The 11,101-nt window shown below is 44.9% G+C and overlaps 1 pseudogene; it reads right to left on the reverse strand.

Moving 5' to 3' along the window:
* Positions 1–1,234: 1,234 nt before the first annotated feature.
* LOC147061303 (E3 ubiquitin-protein ligase TRIM35-like) lies at positions 1,235–2,147 on the reverse strand (annotated as a pseudogene).
* Positions 2,148–11,101: the final 8,954 nt, after the last annotated feature.

Raw genomic sequence — 11,101 nt, forward strand, 5'->3', positions numbered from 1 at the left:
AGAAATGAGCAGAGCTGGAGAGAGATGGTGCTGCCACCTTTTGGTAATAGGAGGATTTACAGTTTCAAGTTTCATGATTTTTTTAAAATTCAGTTTGACAGTGCAGGCGGGATATAAATAATACATTATAAGACCGAAGCTGCGGGCCGTATGAAACATGCCTGTTCTAACAGAAACACATGGTTCCATGGACAAATCTACCCGGTTGTACTCTACCTGATTTATTTATTTTTTATCTTTTTGGTACCTCCTCCTTTGTGGTTCTAAGTAGCCCGGTTCTAAAACGTGACGAAAGTATCTTGGAGGCAATGATTGCTTTTTTACTTGCATTCATATTTACCTGATTGCACTGTACCTACTGCTCAGTATTACTTTTTACTCTGCACTTGACTGCTTTTTGCACTTCTGGTTGGATGTCAAAGTTCTTTTCGCTGTACTGTACTTGTGATGTACAATGACAATAAATTTTAATCTAATCTAATCATTTTGCTTGCAAACACGAAAAAAAAATTAGAATCTGCAATGTTAATGATAGCCACGTAAACATACACGCTTGGGGCGGATGTATCATGTCCCACATTTAAAAAAAAAAAAAAAAGTCTGCGGTACTTCTTAAGCACGTTTGCTTTTGCTTCCACAGTCTTTTGATGCAATTATGCATCGATTAATTTTTTTGTCCTCTCGCCCGGTTCTAAAACGTGACGAAAATATCTTGGAGGCAATGATTGCTTCTTTACTTGCATTCATATTTACCTGATTGCACTGTACCTACTGCTCAGTATTACTTTTTACTCTGCACTTTACTGCATTTTGCACTTCTGGTTGGATGTTGATTTTTTTTGTCCTCTCGCTGAAATAATCAAGACACAAATCAAGCACCAGATACAACAAGGCATCGCACTCTCCTTTGTAGCGTATGCGAGCAGTTCACATGTGAAACTGGCTACTGACTTTGCATCATAACACGACACACAAAAGGAATTATTTTCAGTGGCTTTTCATCCCTTGTCCTGAAGAAAGGAAACATGCTCATGTTCCCACCAATAGGTGGACAAGTTGTTCTGCACAATTCTATTTGTGCAGAACATTCAAAGAATGAAAATGAAATAGATTTTTTTTTGGCCTCCACGTGAATTCGGATCTTCTGTAGTCTCACTGGCGGATTCCAGGATCCATATTCTTCCTCAAACTTTTTGTATTCACCATTACGAATGCAATGCTTTGGATTATCATGTCATCTGGCAAAGATGGGTCCCCCCCACGCCACTCCCACTTCCCAGTCAGTGTTGTCTTTCACCTCAACGTCCCACATGTGCTTCCCCGGGAGAAAAGGTGTACCCAGTACATTGCACTGGTTGAATCTCTCAGGATTGTTTGGAAGGTCCTGCTTTATTCCAAAACTCACACTGGTTAGATCTTCAGACAGATCGAGGTCTTCACGGGCCGTTTTGGGTCCAGAACGACGGGACTGTAGGAGACCATCTCATTCATTAGTTCCCACACGCTGAACTTGAGGTTACCCACGTGTTTGGCTTTGTCCAGCATGGCTCCTTTGAGCTGCATGTGTTCGTCTGGCAGTTTCTGTTTATTGTTTTTTTGACACTTGGAATTCTTCAGGAAAATTGAGGGATGTTTTAATTGCTTCTCTGTGGACTTGATCTCGGCTGAGAGCGTGACAATGTCTTTTTGAAGAGCCTTCAACTTATTCCTTATCTTCCGATTCTTCATTTTCTCTTCCCCCTTCACAGCAGACAACCTGGCTTCCTACTTATCCTTTAGGAAGTCACGAAGCTCCTTAAAATCTTTCTTAATCTTGGTTTCCACCTGCTCCCTCTGGATCTTGATATAGTTTTCTTGGTCGTTGAAGTCCTTTTGAATCTTTTCATAATCTTCAAGTTTTTTGTCTTTGCATCCTGCAGGTGAGCACGTAATTTGTTTTTGTTATGCTTTTTAACTGTTTTGATGGTATCGACTTCGTGGTCAGCGTGGATTTGTTCATCTTTACAATTGCGGCACACAAGTTTCTTGTCGTTCCAACAATAGTGTGTGCGTTTCTTCTTGTACATGCTACATATGTCCTCCTCGCTCACATTGCTCAGATCTATCGGTGTCTTGCTCACATTGCTCAGATGTATCGGTGTATCCATCGATCCACACCTTTTCCTACAAAATAAAACATCAAACATTCACAGACGCCGCTACGTAAATAAGCCACGAAACAAAACGAAAATGCAGTCCTGAAAGCTATCTTGCTAGTGAAGAGAGAGCAACAGCAATGTGTACATGTTCTATTAGGGGAGAAAATCTCTGTACAATGTTATGCTCGTATATGTACAATTCTTTTATTATTTTATGTAAACATAACTGCTCAAAGAACACGTATACAACACACACAACTGGATGAACACGCACAGGGGGGTAACACCTCCCCCACACTCAGGTACAAAATGGTCATGTGACAAGTTCCCGCCTTTCCGGACAGTATAAAACAAGCTGACCCGGAGACAGAAGCTGTTGTTTCATCTGCTGCCGTGCCTTATGTACTGGCTGCCATTAAACAACCCAAGATCTTGCCAATAAAGAACAAACTCTATACTCCACATCTCTGTTTTCCTGGCTCAACATCGGACATCCCGCGCAACACTAGATAGGAAAATGAGCAGAAAGGGGTCTGAATGGAAACAAGATCTTACAGTTCCTACTCGATATGCACATTATACACCCGAAAAAGTTAGCACAACTCAAAAAGGTTTTCAGTTTATCCATTTGATTTCCCTCGCAGTTTTACGATTCATTGCAAAAAAACAAAAAAAAAATGCATTCCATGTTACTTAAGGGGCTCTGTACGCGTGTGAAAACATATGGAATGCATGCAGAAGAACATGTGAATAAATTGTCACATTCAAAACTTACAGAGACCAGCAATGCCAACTGATGCGTCACTAAATTATCTTCAAAGTCTAAGTCCGCTTTATTGTCAATTTCTTCACGTTAAAACACACAAAGAGATTGAAATTACATTTCCCACCGTCCCACGGTGACTAGACACAGCACACAACACTTACGATCAAATAGCACAAAGAGTAAAAACGAACAGACAAGAGCAACGAATAAGTAATAAGCAAATAACCCAAATAAATAAACAATAAATAAATAAATAGACAAATAAGAGCTGCAAAATGGAGCAAGCGTGCTAATAGCAGACAGACCATAGCGCAAAAGAACAGGACGTTATGCAGCCGAGGGTGGAGGGGGGAGGGAATTCAGGATCCCGACAGCTTGGAGTATGAAGCTGTTTTTGAGTCTGGTGGTGCGGGAGCGCAGGCATCTGTACCTCCTCCCAGAGGGCAGAAGTTCAAATAAAGAGCGAGCGGGGTGACTCCACACACAATCGCGGTCGCCTTGCGGGTGAGACGGGAGGTGTAAATGTCCTTCAGGGAGGGGAGCGGAGCTCCAGTGATCTTACTAGCAGTGTTCACTATGCGCTGCAGAGCCTTCATGTTGTATTCAGCGCAACCACCACACCACACAGGGATACAACTGGAGAGGACGCTCTCAATGGTGCCACGGTAGAATGTGGCCATGATGGCAGGAGGAGCACTTGCTCGCCTGAGTTTCCGCAGAAAGTACAGGCTGCGCTGAGCTTTCTTCGCCAGCGACACAGCGTTGGTGGTCCAGAAGAGGTCCTCACTGATGTGCACTCCCAGGAATCTGGTGCTGCTCACTCTCTCCACCACATCACCGTCGACGGTCAGCGGCAGGTGGTGGGTGTGACCCTTTCCGGAAGTCAATGACAATCTCCTTGGTCTTGTTGACGTTCAGCAGAAGGTTGTTGTCCCTGCATCACGCGGCCAAAAGGTCGACCTTCGATCTGTATTGAGTTTTGTCGCCACCGATGATCAGACCCGCCACAGTCGTGTCGTTGGCATATTTCAGCACGCGGTTGCTGCCGTAGGTCGCAGTGCAGTCATGCGTCAGCAGGGTGAAGAGCACCGGACTGAGCACGCAGCCTTGAGGGGCCCCCGTGCTCAGCGTGATGCTGCCGGAGACATTGTCGCCCACACGTACTACTTGAGGCCTCTGACAGAGGAGGTCCAGTAGCCAGTTGCAAAGGGAGGTACTGAGGCCCAGCTTGTCCAGTTTGCAAATGAGACGCTGTGGAACAATGGTGTTGAATGCAGAACTGAAGTCCACAAACAGCAATCTCACATACGAGTCCCTGTTCTCCAGCTGGGTGAGGGCAGAGTGGAATTGTCTTTAAATGTGGAGTGGTAAAAAATGTTTAAAAAAAAACACCTGCTCTCAAATGTGAAGGGAATTTGCCTGGAAGATGTTTTTTGCCGATAGACTTGAGGGTCCAATGAAGTCACGGCTTTACTTTGTGGATAAACTTTGCACTGACACCATTCTGTGCCACTCAGACGCCATTCCATATGTAAGACCTTTTATGAGCAACTACTCGTCGGTCAAATGCTGATCATTTTGAAAAGAGCTCTAATCGGCTGATTTAATCAGCACTATTTTTCCTGTTCATCTAAAATAAGATATACATATATTTCCAAACATATGTCAGTGTTCTTATGAAAACTTTTATTTTTTGTCCTGAAGAAACATAATGTGGCAACTGCCATGTAGAGGGAGGGGGTCATATCCTAGAGCCCACTTTGACTAACCGCCAGTGCTGAAAACATTGCCTATTGTACTTGTAATACATGTTTTATGATTTTACCCGCCAACAGATTACTCATGACTAGTTTTATGGCAGTTGTTGAGAATGTGAGCAGTATAAATTGTTGAAACAATTGTGGTAAAAAAAAAAAAGCAAATTATGTCTCCTGTAAAAACACATTTTTCCTCAAATAATTTCTTGTATGACATTTAGTTATAAATCCCTGTCGCATATCCTGTCTGCATATGTCAACAGTCGTACAGTATGGTATCCTACTATCAACCTCAAACGTCAGCTGCAGGAGGATGTAGACAAAACTAAAACAGATGCAGGGTGAAAATTATCCTTCCCCAAGGGTGCTCAAACAACACCTTCAACTCAGCAGAGTCCTGTGTGAAGTCTTGCCAGACTGTGACCATGACCTGGGCAAGTGTGTGAAAAGGGTACATGAATAAGATGCTGCTGGCTGCATCACACATAAAACAAATGATGCACAGACGGATGGCACTTGACATAGCTGTCACAGTGCATTTAATCTCACAACATGACTCCAGATCAGTGGATGCTTCAAGTTACAGCATTGCAGTGTAACAAATGATACAGTCTGCGGTTGGGCATCAGTGACTTAGGGACGACCTTTGCTGCAACAGGATAGCTGTGAATACAAGTTTTGAACTTTAGGTTTAGTTTGAACAATATTACTGTCTGTGCTTGGAAGAGCAGTCGTGATTCACGAGCACCAGGATGACCTGGGCCTTGGGGGGGACGCTGGCAGTCTGCTTAGTGGAAATTCAGGACGCAGGCTCGGTTGCTGCGTTATTGGGATTTCCACCCCCAATCCCTGGAATACATACTCCAGGTCTATGACAAGGCGCCTGCAGAAAGGTTAATGCCATCTTATTACGCATCCAATTTCGATAGGGGGATCCAGGGTCATTACCTCATGAAAAATAAAAAAAATACTACTTGTGTCAGCCTTCCGATCCCAGTCCACCGATTGACCCCCCCCCTCCCCGAATATTACAGCATAAAGAAAAATAATAAAACAAAGGCTGAAACACAAAACAAATGTTCAGTGTAGCCGTGTAAATAGTGTGTGATCTTTGGGTGGGCACTTGGATCATTTGGGTATGCAACAGCAAAAATGTTGCTTTTTCTAAATAGGATATGTAAACAAGCCCTGGTTTCATTTTGAGAACAGGGATGGGAGAGCATCCAATTTCGATAGGGGGATCCAGGGTCATTACCTCATGAAAAGTAAAAAAAATACTACTTGTGTCAGCCTTCCGATCCCAGTCCACCGATTGACCCCCCCCCCTCCCCGAATATTACAGCATAAAGAAAAATAATAAAACAAAGGCAGAAACACAAAACAAATGTTCAGTGTAGCCGACTGCTTGCAGTACTTTGCAGAGTAATGAATAATATGCAGGAGCATTGCACCAAAATATAAACTCCCATATTTGTTAGGGGATTTTAGAGATTAATAATAATAATAATAAATCATATTTGTAACGCACTTTACATTGGGAGGAATCTCAAAGTGCTACATAGCAAGTAAAAACAAGAAAACAAAGCAAAGACAAGTTTAAAACAACTGGACGACAACCAGGATGCGGAAAATAGGATTACGGAAATGCTAGGGTAAAGAGGTGAGTTTTAAATCCGGTTTCGAAAGAATCAGTGGATTGGGGTGCTCTTAGGTGGTCGGGGAGGGAGTTCCACAGTGTGGGGGCTGCATGGCAGAAGGCCCGGTCGCCCATGGTGCACAACTTGGTTTTCGGGACGTCGAGAAGGTGTGAGTTGGATAAGCGGAGGCTTCGGGTGGCAGGTTTTGGGGCAAGGAGTTCTTTGAGGTTTGGGGGAGCATGTCCGAGGATACACTGGTGAGTGAGGAGGGCGATCTTGTATTAAGTTCGGAATTTGATGGGGAGCCAGTGCAGAGAACGGAGGATGGGTGTTGAAGTGGCGACTTCACATGAAATCTTTTATGGTCGTGTTATAATCTGCTTTCAATTTTACACACATTATTATTATTACAGGAAATGTTATCTCTTCTTTTTGATGCACAGGTAACACAGGTGTTGGCTTTTGTGACGTTTTGTACGGTCTGTGCCAAGCAGTCATTGTCTGTCATACCATCCACTTCATGAATTCAAATTCACAAATAAACAGAACCTTGCCCAATACAATCATAAATCAAACAAGATCTAATCTGAGTTCAAAGAATCATTTTGCTGGGCTGGATTTGCTAGCTAATGCCAATTTCTTTGCTTTGCTTTTGTGAATCATATTTTTCTGCACCCAGAGGAGTATCACACAGAGTACTTCAACCGCAAAGGCTGGCACTCCATCATCATTTTAGCAGATTGCAGTGTACAGACATGGACAATTTTTGAATGTTTTTGTTGGTGCTGCAGAGAGCCTACATGGTACCATGGTACTCTGCTTGTCTGGGTTATGGGATCTTGTGGAGAAGGGTTAGCTAGTTCCTGAAAAGACAGAAATCATATGTAGGCAGCAAGTAAGATATTATCTGCTTGGCCATAAAAGCTGGCTGCCAAAGCCTTTTACTTACGTATAATGGCAGGTTGACTATCCAGTGGTTAGACAAGTAGAGCCAGAATCATTGAGAAACATGCATTTGGTAGAATGAAGGCCAGGAGATGTTTGTTAAAATACAAAGACTACTGTCTCGCATAAATTAAGTCCATGGTCTTGTTGTGTTTTACAAATATGTGTGAAATGCATGGGGATGATTTCTTTGGAGAATGTTCTGACATTGCTATTGCCCTGGAACAGCCTGATACATAGTGTTGAGTCTGCAATTGTGGAAGCTGACGGTTTACATGCCCAAACAGCTATTATGGAGTTTTTTAATACAGCAGTGTTAACAAAATGAAATCTTTGTCTTTAAATAAATAAATAATTACATAAATAAATAATTAAATAATTAAACAAATAATTAAATAAATAAATAAATAAATAAATAAATGGGCGGCTCGGTGGGGCAGTGGGTAGCACGTCCGCCTCACAGTTAGGAGGGTGTGGGTTCGATTCCACCTCCGGCCCTCCCTGTGTGGAGTTTGCATGTTCTCCCCGTGCCCGCGTGGGTTTTCTCCGGGCACTCCGGTTTCCTCCCACATCCCAAAAACATGCTTGATAGGCCGATTGAGCACTCCAAATTGTCCCTAGGTGTGAGTGCGAGTGCGAATATTTGTGCGTCTCTGTGTGCCCTGCGATTGGTTGGCAACCAGTTCAGGGTGTCCCCCGCCTACTGCCCGATGACGGCTGGGATAGGCTCCAGCACGCCCACAACCCCTGTGGGGACTAAGCGGTTCAGAAAATGAATGAATGAAAAAATTACATCGTTGAAACGGTCGAATGTAAAGTGGCACTTCGACACGCGCCACGCTACCTTTGCATCAAAATACCCTGCGGGAGACAGCAGAAAGCTAGCGTGCCAAGAGCTTCTGAGCAGAGTGCAAGCTAGCCAGCAGCAACTCCGCGTATGGACCCGGCAAAGTGACTTTAATTCGGCTAGCTTTGCTGGTTCTTTAGCAATAGTGAGGAACGGAAAACCATTCACAGATTCGTTGCTCTTGTCTGTTCGTTTTTACTCTTTGTGCTATTTGATTGTGAGTGTTGTGTACTGTGTCTAGTCACCGTGGGACGGTGGGAAACGTAATTTCGATCTCTTTGTGTGCCTTAACATGTGAAAAAATTGACAATAAAGCGGACTTTGACTTTGAGAATAAATTCAGAGGCTTATACTGACATTTAGTTGAATTCACTTTTAAAATATATTATATGGCTCTCACTGAAATAAATTTCCAAATTTTTTGCTTTTATGGCTCTCTTAGTCAAAAAGGTTCCCGACCCCTGCTCAACAGCATTGCGTGGACATCGGGGACGATGCCTCTGGATTGGCAGACTGGGGTGGAGGTTCTCCTCTTTAATAAGGGGGACCGGAGGGTGTGTTCCAATTACAGGGGAATCATACTCCTCAGCCTCCCTGGCAAGGTCTATTCAGGGGGGCTGGAGAGGGGGATCCGTCGGGAGGTCGAGCCTTGGATTCAGGAGGAGCAGTGTGGCTTTTGTCCTGGCCGTGGAACAGTGGACCAGCTCTACACCCTCGGCAGGATCCTCGAGGGTGCATGGGAGTTCGCCCAACCAGTCCACATGTGTTTTGTGGACTTGGAGAAGGCGTTCGACCGTGTCCCTCAGGAGGTTCTGTGGAGGGTGCTTCTGGAATACGGGGTGCCGAGCCATCTGATAAGGGCGGTTCGGTCCCTGTATCACCGATGCCAGAGTCCACATATCCGGCAGTAAGTCGGATTCGTTCCCAGTGAGGGTTGGACTCCGCCAAAGCTGTCCTTTGTCACCGATTCTGTTAATAATTTTTATGGACAGAATTTCTAGGCGCAGCCGAGGCGTTGAAGGGGTCCGGTTTGGGGACCTCAGCATCATATCTGCTTTTTGCAGATAACGTGGTGCTGTTGGCTTCTTCAGGCCGTGATCTCCAGCTCTCACTGGAGAGGTTTGCAGCCGAGTGTGAAGCGGTCGGGATGAGGGTCAGCACCTCCAAATCCGAGTCCATGGTCCTTGGTCGGAAATGGGTGGAACGCCCTCTCCGGATCGGGGATCAGATCCTGCCCCAAGTGGAGGAGTTCAAGTATCTTGGGATCTTGTTCACGAGTGAGGGCAGGAGGGAGCGCGAGATTGACAGGCAGATGGGTGCAGCGTCGGCAGTAATGCGGACTCTGTACCGGTCCGTCGTGGTAAAGAGAGAGCTGAGCCAAAAGGCAAAGCTCTCGATTTACCGGTCGATCAATGCTCTTACCCTCACCTATGGTCACGAAATATGGGTCGTGGCCCAAAGAACGAGATCCAGGATACAAGCGGCCGAAATGAGTTTGCTCCGCAGGGTGTCCGGGCTCTCCCTTAGAGATAGGCGCGAGAAGCTCGGTCATCCGGGAGAGACTTGGTGTAGAGCCGCTGCTCTTCCACGTTGAGAGGAGTCAGATGAGGTGGCTCGGGCATCTCATCAGGATGTCAAAGGGGACGGAGCAGTAGGGTCATAAAACATATGCCAGACGTTCAATTTACACTTGCTCCAACAGTTTACAAGGCAGCTACCTAACAACTCAAGGTTTCGTTTTGTGCACGTTTCAAACGGATGCATGCTGCGACGTTTGGGATTTTTGACGAGCGAAAATGTGGACAACATCTCGGGTTTACTTTATTGGACCAATTATTAGGACAGTGTTGACTCTCAGTCCGCCTCGGAAGGATTCCATGTCCATTTATCAGCTGCGGAGGCGCACAAATAGTCTTTAAAACTATAAACACCGTCCAGGGGAACCCATTTAGCCCGTGGCTGCGCTAAACGCTACAGATAAAACAAACGATAATACTGTCTGTCTCCTGGCACAGTCTCCACTCGCGTTAGGCCCCCCCCCCCCCCCCACGCACACACACACACACACACAGTGACAGCAACACACTAGTTTTACACATCAGCGCAAAGTTTACACATAGCTGACTTCTCGAATCAATTCACTTTTTTTATTCTAATTGATTCATTTATCAACAAGATATGCAAAGTAATGGATTTTTGCAACAAGCTATCAAGATTCAGAATTATGCAACAATAGACTATTGACTATTTGCAAAACGCAGACGGCAAAACTAGAAGGACTGCACATGCACAGTTAAATATAATAATAATGTGGATAACCAACCTTTCTGTCCTCCTTTTTTAAACTGCAAATTAAATAAACAAATGACAGGACGGTGTGGATTTTTGGATTCCATCTTCTATACTGCTTGTCCCTAAGGGGGTCGTGGGCGTGCTGGAGCCTATCCCAGCAGTCATCGGGCAGTAGCCGCGGGACACCCCGAACCGGTTGCCAGCCGATCGCAAGGCACACAGAGACCAACAACCATCCGCACTCGGACTCACACCTAGGGGCAATTTGGAGTGCTCAATCGGCCTACCAAGCATGTTTTTGAGATGTGGGAGGAAACCGGAGTGCCCAGAGAAAACCCACGCGGGCACGGGGAGAACATGCAAACTCCATACAGGGAGGGTCGAAGGTGGAATTGAACCGGCACCCTCCTAACTGTGAGGCGGACGTGCTAACCAGTGTGCCACCGAGCCGCCCTAATAAATACATGAATAAATAAATGGAAAAAAAACAAGAATACTTTAAGTTTTAATATTCCCAACTGGTCTTCAAATAGATTTTCAAGGACAACGATGATATAATTGGAGGCTGATTGGATGGTTAAAGTTGTGTGTGTCACATATGGTGTTTCTGTGGGATAACTGGGCCGGCAGCTTGCAGATGAGTGTGTTTGGGTGGTTGTGTGTTGCGCGGTTTTGTTGTTGTTTGTTATCACGTGCAAATAAGGCCAACAATGGCTCCA

The sequence above is a fragment of the Syngnathus leptorhynchus genome, chromosome 2, assembly GCF_054491065.1.
Source record: "Syngnathus leptorhynchus isolate UIUO chromosome 2, UIUO_Slep, whole genome shotgun sequence".
Lineage (NCBI taxonomy): Eukaryota > Metazoa > Chordata > Actinopteri > Syngnathiformes > Syngnathidae > Syngnathus > Syngnathus leptorhynchus.